This window comes from Muntiacus reevesi, chromosome 11 (assembly GCF_963930625.1).
Source record: "Muntiacus reevesi chromosome 11, mMunRee1.1, whole genome shotgun sequence".
Classification (NCBI taxonomy): Eukaryota; Metazoa; Chordata; class Mammalia; order Artiodactyla; family Cervidae; genus Muntiacus; species Muntiacus reevesi.
The window spans coordinates 27,334,180-27,347,631 of NC_089259.1; positions in this window are offsets into that span (position 1 = coordinate 27,334,180).

Consider the following 13,452-nt stretch of genomic DNA (forward strand, 5'->3'; position numbering starts at 1 on the left):
GAGAAGACTCTTGAGAGTCCCTTGGACTGCAAGGAGATCCAACCAGTCCATCCTAAAGGAAATCAGTCCTGAATAATCATTGGAAGGACTGACACTGAAGTTGAAACTCTAGTACTTTGGCCACCTGATGGGAAGATCTGACTAATTTGAAAAGACTCTGATGCTGGAAAAGGTTGAAGGCAGGAGGAGAAGGGGATGACAGGATGAGATGGTTGGATGGCATCACCAACTCTATGGACATGAGTTTGAGTAAACTCTGGGAGTTGGTGATGAACAGGGACGTCTGGCATGCTGCAGTCCATGGGGTCACAAATAGGAGCCAGATAGGACTGAGTGACTGAACTGAATTGAACTGAATTGTATTTCTGCCCCAAATCATGTGCATACAGATACCTGCTTCAATTAAAGTGGCTACTGCAGACTCACTTATTTTCTTGATTTCAGAGTTGACAAAAGTGGCAATCAAAAAGCCAATTCTTAGTTTTGACATTTCCCTATTATTTTTCTATTTTATATCTCATTTAGTTTGTTACTTCCTTCCATCTGCTAAATTTGGGCTCAGTTTGTTCTTATTTTTCTAGCTCCTTGAGGTGTAATCTTTGAGATATTTCTCATTTGTTCATCTAAACACTTATTGCAATGCACTTCCCTCTTCTATTTTTGTCTCATCCCGTAAGTTGTGAAAGTTTTTGTTTTCATTTTCATTCGTCTAGAGGTATCTTCTAATGTCCTTTTTTATTTCTTCTTTGACCTAATGGTTATTCAAGAGCAGGCTGTTTAATTTCCACATACTTGTGAATTTTTCAGTTAGTTTTTGAAAAGATAAGCAAAACTGACAAACTCCAACTAAGATAAAAAGACTCAAGTAAATCAGAAATGAAAGAAGAATCATTACAACTGACACTACAGAGTTAGAAGAATCATAAGAGACTACTATGAACAACAATACACCAACAAACTGGATAACCTAGAACAAATGGATAAATTCCTAGAAACATATAGCCTACCAAGACTAAATCATGGAAAAATAGAAAGTATGAGCAGATCTATAAGTGTAGAGATGAATCAATAATCAAAATCTCCCAAAAAAGGAAAGCACAAAAATACTTGTCTTCATGGTGAATCCTACCAAATAAAGAAAAATCAGTGCCAATCCTTCTCAAACTCTTTCAAAACATGGAAGAAGAGTGAACACTTTCAAACATTTCATGAGGCCTGATACCAAAACCAGAAAAAGACACAACAAGAAAAGAAAACTATAGTCAGGGGACTTCCTTGGTGGTCCAGTAGTTAAGACTAACCAATATAGGGCCTCTGGGTTCAATCCCTGATTGGGGAGCTGAGATCCCATTGGCCCCATAGCCAAAATACCAACACACAAAACAGAAGCAGTATTATAACAAATTCAATACTGATTTTTAAAAAAATGATCCACATCAAAAAAAGAAAACTATAGCCAATATATCTGATGAATATAGATGCAAAATTTCTGATCAAAATACTAGCAAACTGAAGTCAACAGCACATGAGAAGGATTATATACCACAACCAAGTGAGATTTATCCTTAGGATGGAAGAATGTCTCACATATGAAAATCAATTAATATCATATTCCACATTATTGAAATAAAGGATAAAAATCACACGATCATCTCAACACATACAGAAAAAGCATCTGAAAAAATCTAACAGCTTTTCATAATAAAAATTCAAAACAAACTAAAAACAGAAGGAAATTACTTCAACATAATAAAGACTAATTATGAAAAACCCACAGGAAACATTATACTTAATGGTGAAAAACTGAAAGCTTTCCCTCTAAGATAAACCAAACATCTTCAAGGAAAGGAAACAATCAACAGAACAAAAGGGCAACTTATGGAATGGGAAAAAATATCTGCAAACCATACATCTGACAAGGAGCTCATCTCCAAAATATATAAGGAACTCCTACAACTCTGAAAAAAAAAATGGGCTAAGGACTTAAATAGACATTTTTCCAAAGAAGACATACTGATGGTGGAGCCATATATAAAAAATGTTCAATGTTACTAATCATCAGGGAAATGCAAATCAAAATCACAATGAGACATCACATTATGCCTGTCAGGATGGTTATTATATATGGAAAAACAAACAAACAAGAAACAAGAAGTGATGGCAAGGATGTGGAGAAATTGGAACCCTTGCATTCTGCTGGTGGGAACGCAAAATGGTACAACTGCTACAGAAAACAGTATGGAGCTTTCTCAAAAAATTAGACAGAAAACTACCATAAGATTCAGGAATCCCATTTCTGGGTATTTATCGAAAATAATTGAAATCAGAATCTTAAAGATATATTAGCACTCCCTTGTTCATTGTATCGCTACTCACAGTAGCCAAATGTGGAAACAACCTACAAGTCCCTTGACAGATGAAGAACACGGTAGAAACAGACAATGGAATACTATTTACCTGTTAAAAAGAAGGGAATTTTGCAACATGCGACCACACATGGATGAACCTTGAGGATATTATGCTAAATGAAATAAGCCAATCACAGAAGAATAAATACTGCATGATTCCACAGACATGAGATACCTAATAAAACAGTCAAATTCCTAGAATCAAAGATTGGAAAAATGGGAAGTTACTAGTCAACTGACATTAACAGTTCAGTTAAGAAAGATAAATAAGTTCTAAAGATCTTCTGTAAAACACTGTACCTAAAGTCAACGACACTGGAATGTACACTTAAGAGTTTTGTTAAAAAAAAAAAGTTTTGTTAAAAGAGTAGCTTTCCTGGCTTCCCTGGTTGTCTGCTGGTTAAAAATCCACCTGCCAACGCAGGCGACACAGGTTCTATCTCTGGTCTGGGACGATTCCACGTGCCAAGTGGCAACTAAGCCCGTGCACCACAAGTACTGAGGCCACTGCAATGAGAAGCCTGTGCATGGCAACTAGAGAGTAGCTACAAATAATAAAATTAAAATAGTATTTTTTAAAAAAAGACTGGCTCTAATGTTAAGTGCTCTACCCACAGTTTACAAAAACAAGTAGAACTACTATTAGCAAAAATTTTCCTGGGCAGGATGAGATGCAAATGAGCTAGTTTTTGCTCTTCCTTCCCACTAGCCCCTAGGAGATTATGGACAAACTCTGCCTGTCATGTAGTTTGCTGTCAAGAGGTCACCTGTTATACATAGGAGACTCATCTCCACCTCAGATGAAGCACAGCCTTTCCACTGATGCCAAAGAGCCTTTTCTAAACTACGACAGGGGCAAGTACACAACGAGGGTGGTTCAGCATTAGGATGTCTGCCCTAGCATCAGCCATTAAAACCAAGAGTCAGTACTAAGAGGGGCCGAGCTCTGGTCCCCTGCACGTGTATTCAGTCACTTTAGCTGTGTCCGACTCTGTGATCCTATGGAGCCCGCCAGGCTCCTCTGTCCATGGGATTCTCCAGGCAAGAATACGGCAGTGTGCTGCAATGCCCTCCTCCAGGGCATCTTCCCAACCCAAGGGTCAAACTCTCGTCTCCTGCAACTCCTGCATTGGCAGGTGCATTCTTTTAACCCCTGAGCCACAAGCTCTGGTCCTACATCATACCAAAACCACCAGGAAAGCTTTGACCTTTTGTATGTCTAACAAAATCAGCCCTGCTTCACGGCTTCCTTTCCCTCCTGATTGGTTCTCTAAGAAAAGCACTTTGAACCTCACACAATTGAGCACTGAATTTTCCATAGTTTAGTTGGTTCCTTGTCTCTCTCATGTTCATCTCCTCTTTTCAATGGCCTTTGAGTTATTTATAGACTGGAATTCTGTCCTGCATTTTTCTTGCACAGTCTTCTCCTCCCTCAGGCAAGGACACCCACCTGACGTCTCTGGTCTGAGCAGATGATTTCTGGGCCTGCCTGGTGGGTGCAAGTGGAAAGGTGAGTGGACTCTAGGAAGGGAGTAGCTTCTGAGAGTGTCCAGGGAAACTGACACTCCTCTAGTATCATCTATCAGCATAAAGACTGTCTTTGATCCAGTGTAAAATCTGAGAAAGCAGTGGTCCCCGACACTGTAACAGTAAGTTCATGCTCCAGGCCACAGTATGCTCATGTGAACGTCCCCAGTAAAGATTATTTGAAAGAGATGATAGGCTACGGTCCTTTAAAACTGTTTCTAGTAAATAGTATATTATTTTGCACCAGTTAATTTCTAAATACCTTAGATATGAGGTGGGTCTAAACAGAAAACCAACTTTACAGCTCTTGAAAGCCTTGTGATCCACATCTTTGTGCATAGGAAATCACACTAGATATCTTTCTTTCAGACATTTAGGATAGAAGTATTTGTTTGTCATATGGGTTTAAAACACAACATATTTCTCTGGACAGAAAAGTTATCACACAAATACTATAGGGAAGCCTTCCTGTACTTAATGTCCCAAAATATGGTTAATTACAATAAAAATAGAATATACTCCAAATGGTAAATTTGTTGAATCATTTACTTTTATGCTGTCTGCCACTCACATATAAATAAAATTTCTTCACTGACCAAGAGAACAATAAACCAAACAAATATAGGACAAGTGGGGGTGGAGAAAATAAATCTGACATTTTTCCTAGTGCCTGGGTTTGACTATTTATTATATTTCTAATTATAGAGCATGGACAGGGCTGTTTTAGGCTGGAAAGCAAAATTTGTGAGAAGAGATCATTTCCGGCACAGAGTCAGAGTATTTCTTAAAATATCATTAATCTTTCTTTGGTTTCCCCCCTCCCCCATCAAGACCTACAACACAGATGTTCTTTAGTTTAATGATACTAGTTTCCAGGTAATCAAATTAGAAAAGCAGAACATGGCCCGATGTTGATAAGCCAGTATGGTCTAGTTGATTACATCTTCCTCAGGTAATTTCTCAGAGTCATTAGGATGCTACTTAAACATACCTACACACACTCCAAAATTGTTCTTCGAAATTCATCTCCCCATCACTGCCAACCTCATTAAGACATTCTAATCAAAAGCCATATGCAATGAAATCACCATCCCCTACCACTTCAGCAGATAAAGGGAACTTAGTACTTTTCCCTGACCAATAATGATGATGATGCTGGAGTGGTCACATAACTCACGTTCCAGCTCTGACCTATTGACTTCTCACTTCCTCTAAGTAGCTCACCTAGATACGCAGGCTCCCATAACTGGCATTGCGTGGCTGTTGTTTAGTCTCTAAGTCCTGTCTGACTCTTTGCAACCCCATGGACTGGAGTCCCCCAGGCTCCTCTGTCCCTGGGATTTCCCAGGGAAGAATACTGGAGTAGGTTGCCATTTTCTTCTCCAGGGGATCTTCCTGACCCAGGGATCAAACCCGAGTCTCCTACATTGGCAGGTGGGTTCTTTCCTGCTGAGCCACCAGGGAAGCCAATGGCATTGTGATGAGGGTCTGATTTTCAAACCTAAGATGGAAACGGACGATTTATTGATAGAACCATCCTGTGAATTTCACTAATGAAGAAGAGCAACTAAGTACTTCTGGTCCCGGATGGCTTGGGGGCCTAAATTATCTGGTTTACACCTGCAGAGTAATCAGGTGTGTTGATCAGCTGCCATATCTCCAGGCGACTGGCATTTGTAAAGGAAAAAAAAGACTGTAAACAACTCTAGTCTGGAACTTAAAGGGGAAAAAAAAAAATTAAATGCTGCTCCAGGACAAAAGGAGACGCTGCTGTGGTAACCAGACCTTTCTATATAACAAGTATATTTCTGCCTAATTCCATAGCATCTAGTTATGCTATTAACAGCCACCGCCACCACGACTGTATAGATGTTTAAAGCAAGAAACTGTACATATTTACATCTACTGCCTCAATGTATCTACTCGCAATGGTGAAAAAAGCATTGTGAAATAAATACATATTGGAAGAGGCATATGAAATATGGAGATACTGTCTCCATTCCATAAAAGAATTCACTGAAAATAAATAAAAATTACTTATTGATTGTTAAGCATGTACTGGAAAAAATTCTTTTGTAGGGCTATATACATGGAAACCAAGTCATCAAGCCATTTAGTGTATAGCCAATAACTTAAATCTGAGAGAAACACAACTTTAAATATATTTAAATCTCTCTATACTTACTAAGGGACTTCCCTAGTGGCTCAGAGGGTAAAGCGTCTGCCTTCAATGCAGGAGACCTGGGTTCAGTCCCTGGGTGGGGAATATCCCCTGGAGAAGGAAATGGCAACCCACTCCAGTATTCTTGCCTGGAAAACCCCATGGATGGAGAAGCCTGGTGGGCTACAGTCCATGGAGTTACAAAGAGTCGGACACAACTGAGTGACTTCACTTTATACTTACTAAAGGCTTCCCTAATAGCTCAGTTGGTAAAGAATCCGCCTGCAATGCAGGAGACCCCAGTTCAATTCCTGGGTTGGGAAGATACCCTGGAGAAGGAATAGGCTATCCACTCCAGTATTCTTGGACTTCCCTTGTGGCTCAGTTGGTAGAGAATCCACCTGCAATTTGTGAGACCTGGGTCCCATCCCTGGATTGGGAAGATCCCCTGGAGAAGGGAAAGGCTACCCACTCCAGTATTCTGGCCTGGAGAATTCCATGGACTATATATTCCATGGGGTTGCAAAGAGTTGGACATGACTGAGCGACTCTCACTCACTTCACTTCTCACTTCATACTTACTAAAAAGTTACACAGTCATGCATAGTGATGATGTGAGCTCTTCAAAACTCCCCTTTACTTTCCCCTTAGGTCCTTATTATTTGCATTATTTTATCATTTGTGTTATTTACCCTACAACATGTGAACACATGCGTGCGAGGTCACGTCAGTCAAGTCTGACTCTTTGCGACCCTATGAACTATAGCCTGCCAGGGCTCCTCTGTCCATGGGATTCTCCAGGCAAGAATACTGGGGTGAGTTGTCATTTCCTTCTCCAGGTGATCTTCCTGACCCAGGAATCAAATTCACGTCTCTTAAGTCTCCTGCATTGGCAAATGGGTTCTTTACCACTGGCACCACCTGGGAGCCCTTACAACACATACAACATAAATTAAGCCAAAATTTCTGGTCAAGGTAGAATTAGGAGACTGACTTCAGATGAAGTTAGATACAAGGCTTTGCACTTACAGTTGCTAAAGAGCTCAAAATTTTTAAATTGAAAGGCCCATTTTAGAATTTTACCAATGTCACAATAATGAACTAGAAGCTATTCTTTAACCCAAATCCATTTTAAGAATAATTAAAGCCAATGAGTGTCATTACATGTTGTCAACTACATGTTGTCAACACTAACTCTCTTAGTATTTTATCTATTTATTTGGCTGCTCGGGCTCTTAGTTGCCACACATGAGATCTTCGTTGAGGCATAGGGGACCTAGTTCCCTGACCAGGGATCAAACCCAGGTCCCCTGCACTGGGAGCTGAGAGTCTTAACCACTGGGCTGACAGTGAAGTCCCTCTCTATTTCTAAAAGAACAGAACTTGCAAAGTACTCTCTCTAGCATAAGAAAGGTGTGGAGCCATCCAGGTAACAGATGTACATTAAATACTCCAACAGGAATGGGAAGATCATTTCCTCCCTAAGGATCTGTGGAGGAAACAGTTCCACAAAATCACAGCAGGGAAGAAATACAAAGTAACTTGGCTCAATGGACAAATGACCTCACTTTCCTAGTTTTACAGCTGCACGAGGTACATCCACGACCAAGACATTCAGAAAAGGGAAAGTTAACTTCAACACTGTTTCGGAAGACAGTGTCTTCCTTTAATTAACAGATTCCAAAAAAAGTTAGCTTATGTTATGTGAAAAACTAACATATTTGGAATGCATTGCCCTGTGTGTGCGTGCTAAGTTGCATCCGACTCTTTTTGACTCCATGAACTGTAGATCGCCAGGCTCCTCTGTCCATGGAATTCTCCAAGCAAGAATACATGAGTGGGTAGCCATTTCCTCCTCCAGCGGATCTTCCAGACCCGGGGGTCGAACCCACATCTCTTGCATTGGCAGGCAGATTCTTTACCACTGAGCCACCTAGGAAGCCCTGTTGTTACTGCTGTTTAGTAGCTCAGCCATGTCTGACTCTTAGGGACCCCAAGGACTGCAGCACACCAGGCTTCCCTGTCCTTCACTATTTCCTGGAGTTTGCTCAAACTCATGTCCATTGAGTTGATGACGCCATCCAACTATGGTCCTCTGTCGTCTTATGTCATCCCCTTCTCCTCTTGCCCTCAATTTTCCCCAGCATCAGGGTTTTTCCCAATGAGTTGGCTCTTCCCATCAGGTGGCCAAAGTATTGGAGCTTCAGCTTCAGCATCAGTCCTTCCAATGACGTCCAGGGTTGATTTTCTTTAGGATTGACTGGTCCGAGTCCCATTCCAAGGACTGTCAACGAGTCTTCTCCAGTATCATCATTGGAAAGCATCAGTCGGTGCTCAGCCTTCTTTACGATCCAACTCTCACATCTGTACACGACTACTGGAAAAACTGTAGCTTTAACTATACGGACCTTGGTCGGCAAAGCCCTGTAATGACAGATAAGTGAGGCTTTGCTGTGCTTGTGAAATCTTGAGTGACCAACTTTGCATAAGCCGTCCAAACAGCACACTAAGCTCCTGCTGCTGCCACAGGCAGTGTCCTCCTTGTAAACAGAGGGATCCACCAAGGCTTAGGCAGTAATGGTTTAGGATCAACTCTGGGACAATCAGATTAACTTCACTCAGTCACTGCTTTCTTCTGCTTTGGCTGGTTAATCCTCAAGCTCTCCTTTCAATCAAGCACATCCTCTTATTTAATGGGCTTTCAAGTAAAATAGAGACCACCTTGCAAAGTACACAAATAAGTAAATCCATCCAGGAAAATCCAGAAACTCCACTTAAGTTCACAGATAAACCTCATGAGTAGATCTAGTATTTAAAAAGATTACCAGAAGGGAATTTAGCTAGTCACATTGGCCAAATAAAAGTTACTTAAATTCTCCCCTCGAAAATAAGCTTTAGCCTTTTCTACCATACTGATAAAAATGTTGATCTGAAGACATTAGCAGCAAGCGTTTAAAAATAATTTTATTTATTTACGTAGTTTTGGCAGTAGTCATCGCTGCTTGGGGAGAGCTGAGCTTCTCATGGTGGTGGCTTCTCTTGTCATGGTGCATAGGCTCTAGAGCTCACAGGTTTCCACAGTTGTAGCACATGGGCTCCGCAGTTGCGGCTCCCAGGCTCGAGTGCAGGCTCAGTAGTTGCGGCACATGGGCTTAGCTACTCTGTGGCACCTGGGATCTTGCAGGGTCAATGAATGAACCCATGCTCTCCTGCACTGGCAGTCATATTCTCTACCAGTGAGCCACCAGTGAAGCCCAGATAGAAACAGCAAACTTTTAAAAATAAAAATTTAATATCTTTACTTCTTTTTCCTGTATGTATGTTTGGTCAGTTCATCACCATGTGGGACAACAAAGGACAGGCCTTAAATTCTCAAAACCTACTCTCGTATGAAAAGGACTTGGTTATGACTTGGTGGTATTCTTGTTTGTGTTATTTCAGATCAGTCATGTTTTTAAAAGGAGGCTGTTTAATTTATATATGTCATTCAGGCACCCATTCTTTCCATATTGACCAATATTATCAATACTCCTGAGGAAATTATATCCTAGGTAAAAAAACAGATGAATATAATCAATTCTCACTATACTTCAGATCCAAAAGGTCGTGTAAATTACTGTCAGTAGGGGGTATTTTAGAATTCAGAATCCTGAAAAGTGTATTTGGATCTTAGCTGTTTGGGGCTACATACAAAGTTGTAGGACTTTATGCCCATTTTAGCAAAAATAAAAAAGGTTCTTTGCCACAGCTGGACTGGCAACCACTTTGCCCAGTTCCACTATGTGGTCCAGCATCTTCCCACAGTCCTCAGCTCATGTTGGGAGTGGACAGTGTCACCCCTCCCACACACACTGTTAAACCTCATCAGGGCAGCTTTCCTCTGATTCTGTGATTTCTTGGGCTCAGAAAGGTAAGGGTTTGGGTTTAAAATGCCCCCCAAACCCCTGTAGCTGAACTCAGAGCCTTAGAACACCTCAACCTTCTTTCCTTTCAGGACTTGAATAAAACTTAGGAGTCAGCAAAGGAGAGGTTATTTTAAATTGGAGTAAAAAGCTAGAACCATGGATCTTAAGCACTTTGTAGCCATGGATTCCTCTAAGATCGAAGAACTTGATCGAAACAGTGGACTCTTTCCAAAAAAAGAAAAAAGAAGGGATTTGTGTGAAAAACACATTTTTGAGAGAGAAGTTGTCATCGTCTTAAAACTCATCCAGGACGCAAATGAAATCAGTCATGCCATGGCCACCTCCGCAGGCTCTTTGCTAGCTTTGGATTGTGTTGCTCAGATTCTAGTCTGGGGTCCAGCGGATTTGGCGCCTGGCTGGGTCAGTGGGCCTGGAGCGCTCTGTTGAGTGGGAGAGGAGAGGAGGGGGCACAGATCTGGGCCCCCCTTGCTGCCTCCTAATTGGCAGTCCTCACACTCAGCCCTGGCTGAAAGCTTAGGCCGCTATGCCAGCTCTGACTGGTCTTCTTCTAAATAGGGCTAATTCACACAGAATTCTTTTCAGCACTTCCAGGATTCCTCTCTGGGGCTAAGGACATGATCCAACAAGAAATCGAGTCTGACAGTTTCAGCAAAAATACAATTAAAAGCACATACTAGAAGGTGTTCGTGTCCCATGGCCATTTCTGATAAATACCTTGACTGTTTAACAAACACTGGGGAGAAACTGAAAACGTCCAAAAGCCACTCGTCCCATTTGCACTGGCCTGTAAGTGCTGGCAAATGTCGATGTCTGGGAAGGCTTTTAATGTTATTGATAGCTTATTCAAATAGGCTGGAGTGGTCCCATGGGGCCTGATTCACTACTGTTGCTGAGGAATAAGCCGCTTATCCAGCAAGACGGTTAGAACGCTCAGAACTAAGTGCTGGCCGTGCCTTAGTCGCAATGGCCCTTCTCGGCATCTGTGACGTAACCGGAGGGCAGTAGCCCTTTCCAGCCACAACAGTGCCATGAAAGCTGGTCCACGGAAAGGCTTCCTTTAAGGAAAAACAGAAACCAAAACCCTAAAATCTTTTAAACGTGGAGTGCTGTTTCAGGAAACATTAATGACTGAGATGGCTGCAGAGAATACCGTGGTCCTAAGTTTGTTCTTTCGGAGGTATCTCATGTCTTTCCTGAGAGGACGAGAATGTCAGAGCACTGACCAGCAGGAAAGAAGCGGGAGAAGAGATATGTCAGGACTAAAGGCAGGCTTGAAGCTGGGGAAGAGAGGAGCAGACGGGACAGGCAGCTGCCCCACGCTGGCCGAGGAGGGAAGGATGGATGTGCGTGCACACAGGCGTGCTGAATGCCCGGCCATGTCAAGGCTCAGCGCTCCTCGGAGGAGAAGGTATAAGAACAAAAACATGCATGGCTAGAGAATGGTGACTTTTTTTTTTTAATTGGGGCATAGTTTCTTTACAATGCTGAGTAGCTTCTGCAGTACAACAAAGTGTGCATACCTACATTCCCCTCCCTCCTGGAGCTCCCTCCCAACCCCTCCCCCAGCCCACCCTTCTAGGTCACCACAGAGCACCGAGCTGAGCTCCCCGTGCTACACGGGCAGGTCCCCACTTCGATCTGTTTGACACGTGGCAATGCACACAGGTCAGTCCCAATCTCCCCACTCATCCTCCCCTCTCCGCCCCCCACCCCCATCCACATGTCTGTTCCCTATCTCTGCATCTCTATCCTTCTGGTCATATACCCTGAGAAAACCATAATTCAAAAAGATACATGCATCCCAGTGTTCACTGCAGCACAATTTACAATAGCCCCAAAACATGGAAGCAACTTAAGTGTCCATTGACAGATGAACAGATAAAGAAGATGTGGTAGATATATACAACATACAGTGGAATATTAGCCATAAAAAAGGAATGAAACTGGGTCATTTGTGGAGATGTGGAGTCTGTCATATACAGTGAAGTAAGTCAGAAAGAGAAAAACAAACATTGCATATGAGCACATGTATGTGGAATCTAGAAAGATGGTACAGATGATTCATTTTTTAAAAAGTGTATTTGTATGAATATACATACACAGAAATACACATGGACTTGTGTGGGTATATAGTTTTTGTTGTTGTTGTTTTGCAGGACAGTGGAAATTAGATGGCAGACTGAAACAGAGGAAATAGTGTTTAAAAAAGAAAAGAATATCAATTACTTAGAACTTAATGTGAAGAGCTCTGATGGGTTTTTGGAAAACCTAGGTAGCAAAAAGCAACTTATAAAACACCTTGCTTAGTACCCTTCACAGTGAAGGCAGGAGAGGTTTCAGACACATACACTCAAACTGTAGGATCATAAAGACAGGCTGCTTGCTCGTCTGTCTGATAACCACATTTTCACTACCTTATTGCTCATTAGGCCATGAATCAGGAGGATAAAAGGAGAAGAAACTCAAATTAATGCATTTGTGAGCAGCTCTAGTTGAAAGATGGACAAGGAGGAGATTTTAAACTCTCGTGAAGTTTGGTTTTCCACTGTGGGTTTTAATGATCTTGGGGATCTTGGCTCCCAGGGGAAGCAGTAATTGAGAGCCAACTGTAGAAATGGGGAGGGAGTCAGCATTCTGAATGGCAGGTTTTTATCGGCAGATGGTCCTGGTTTTAAGAAGCCAGTTGGCAGGGCTGTGTATCTCCTGACCTTCACCCGTCAGAGGATGGGAGGCAGAAAAAGCTCATTTGCAGTTCCGTGTCAGAAATGCCAGGGTGACACTGAGAACCTTCAGGAGATAAACAGCAGGAGCCTCAGGATGACAAGGGTACTGAGCAGAGCTGGAGTGCAGATGTAGACCTCACACTGTGCAAGTGAGACCCAGCTTGGGCAGCGTGGGGACTTAAAAGCTCCACCAGGCAGACAGCATGTTTTGTATAGAGTTGGACAACATCTTCAGCCTTGGGGCTAAGTGGAGGCCTTTCTAGTGTCCTGGGGGCCAAGGTCTATTGACATTTGTCTGATAAATCTACCTAATGGTTTACTGTCATGGTGAGAGATTTGGGATAAACTGTGCTATGTGAAAAAAGCAGCTTATAAAAGAGTATACTAAATGATTCAATCTTGTATACATCTATACATGAAAAAAAGAAATCTGGGAGAAAATACGCAAAAATGCAAACAGTGATGATATTTAGGAAGTGGAATTATGGATGGTTTTTATATTCTTCTATTGGCTTAACTAAATCTTTAAAATGTTCAACATTATCCAGGGAATACTCCAGGCAAGAATACTGGAGTGGGTAAACCATTCCCTTCTCCAGGGGATCATCCTAACCCAGGGATCAAACCAGAGTCTCCAGCATTGCAGGTAGATTTTTTACCATCCAAGCCACCAGGGAAGCCCACTGAACATATTACTTGCATAATAA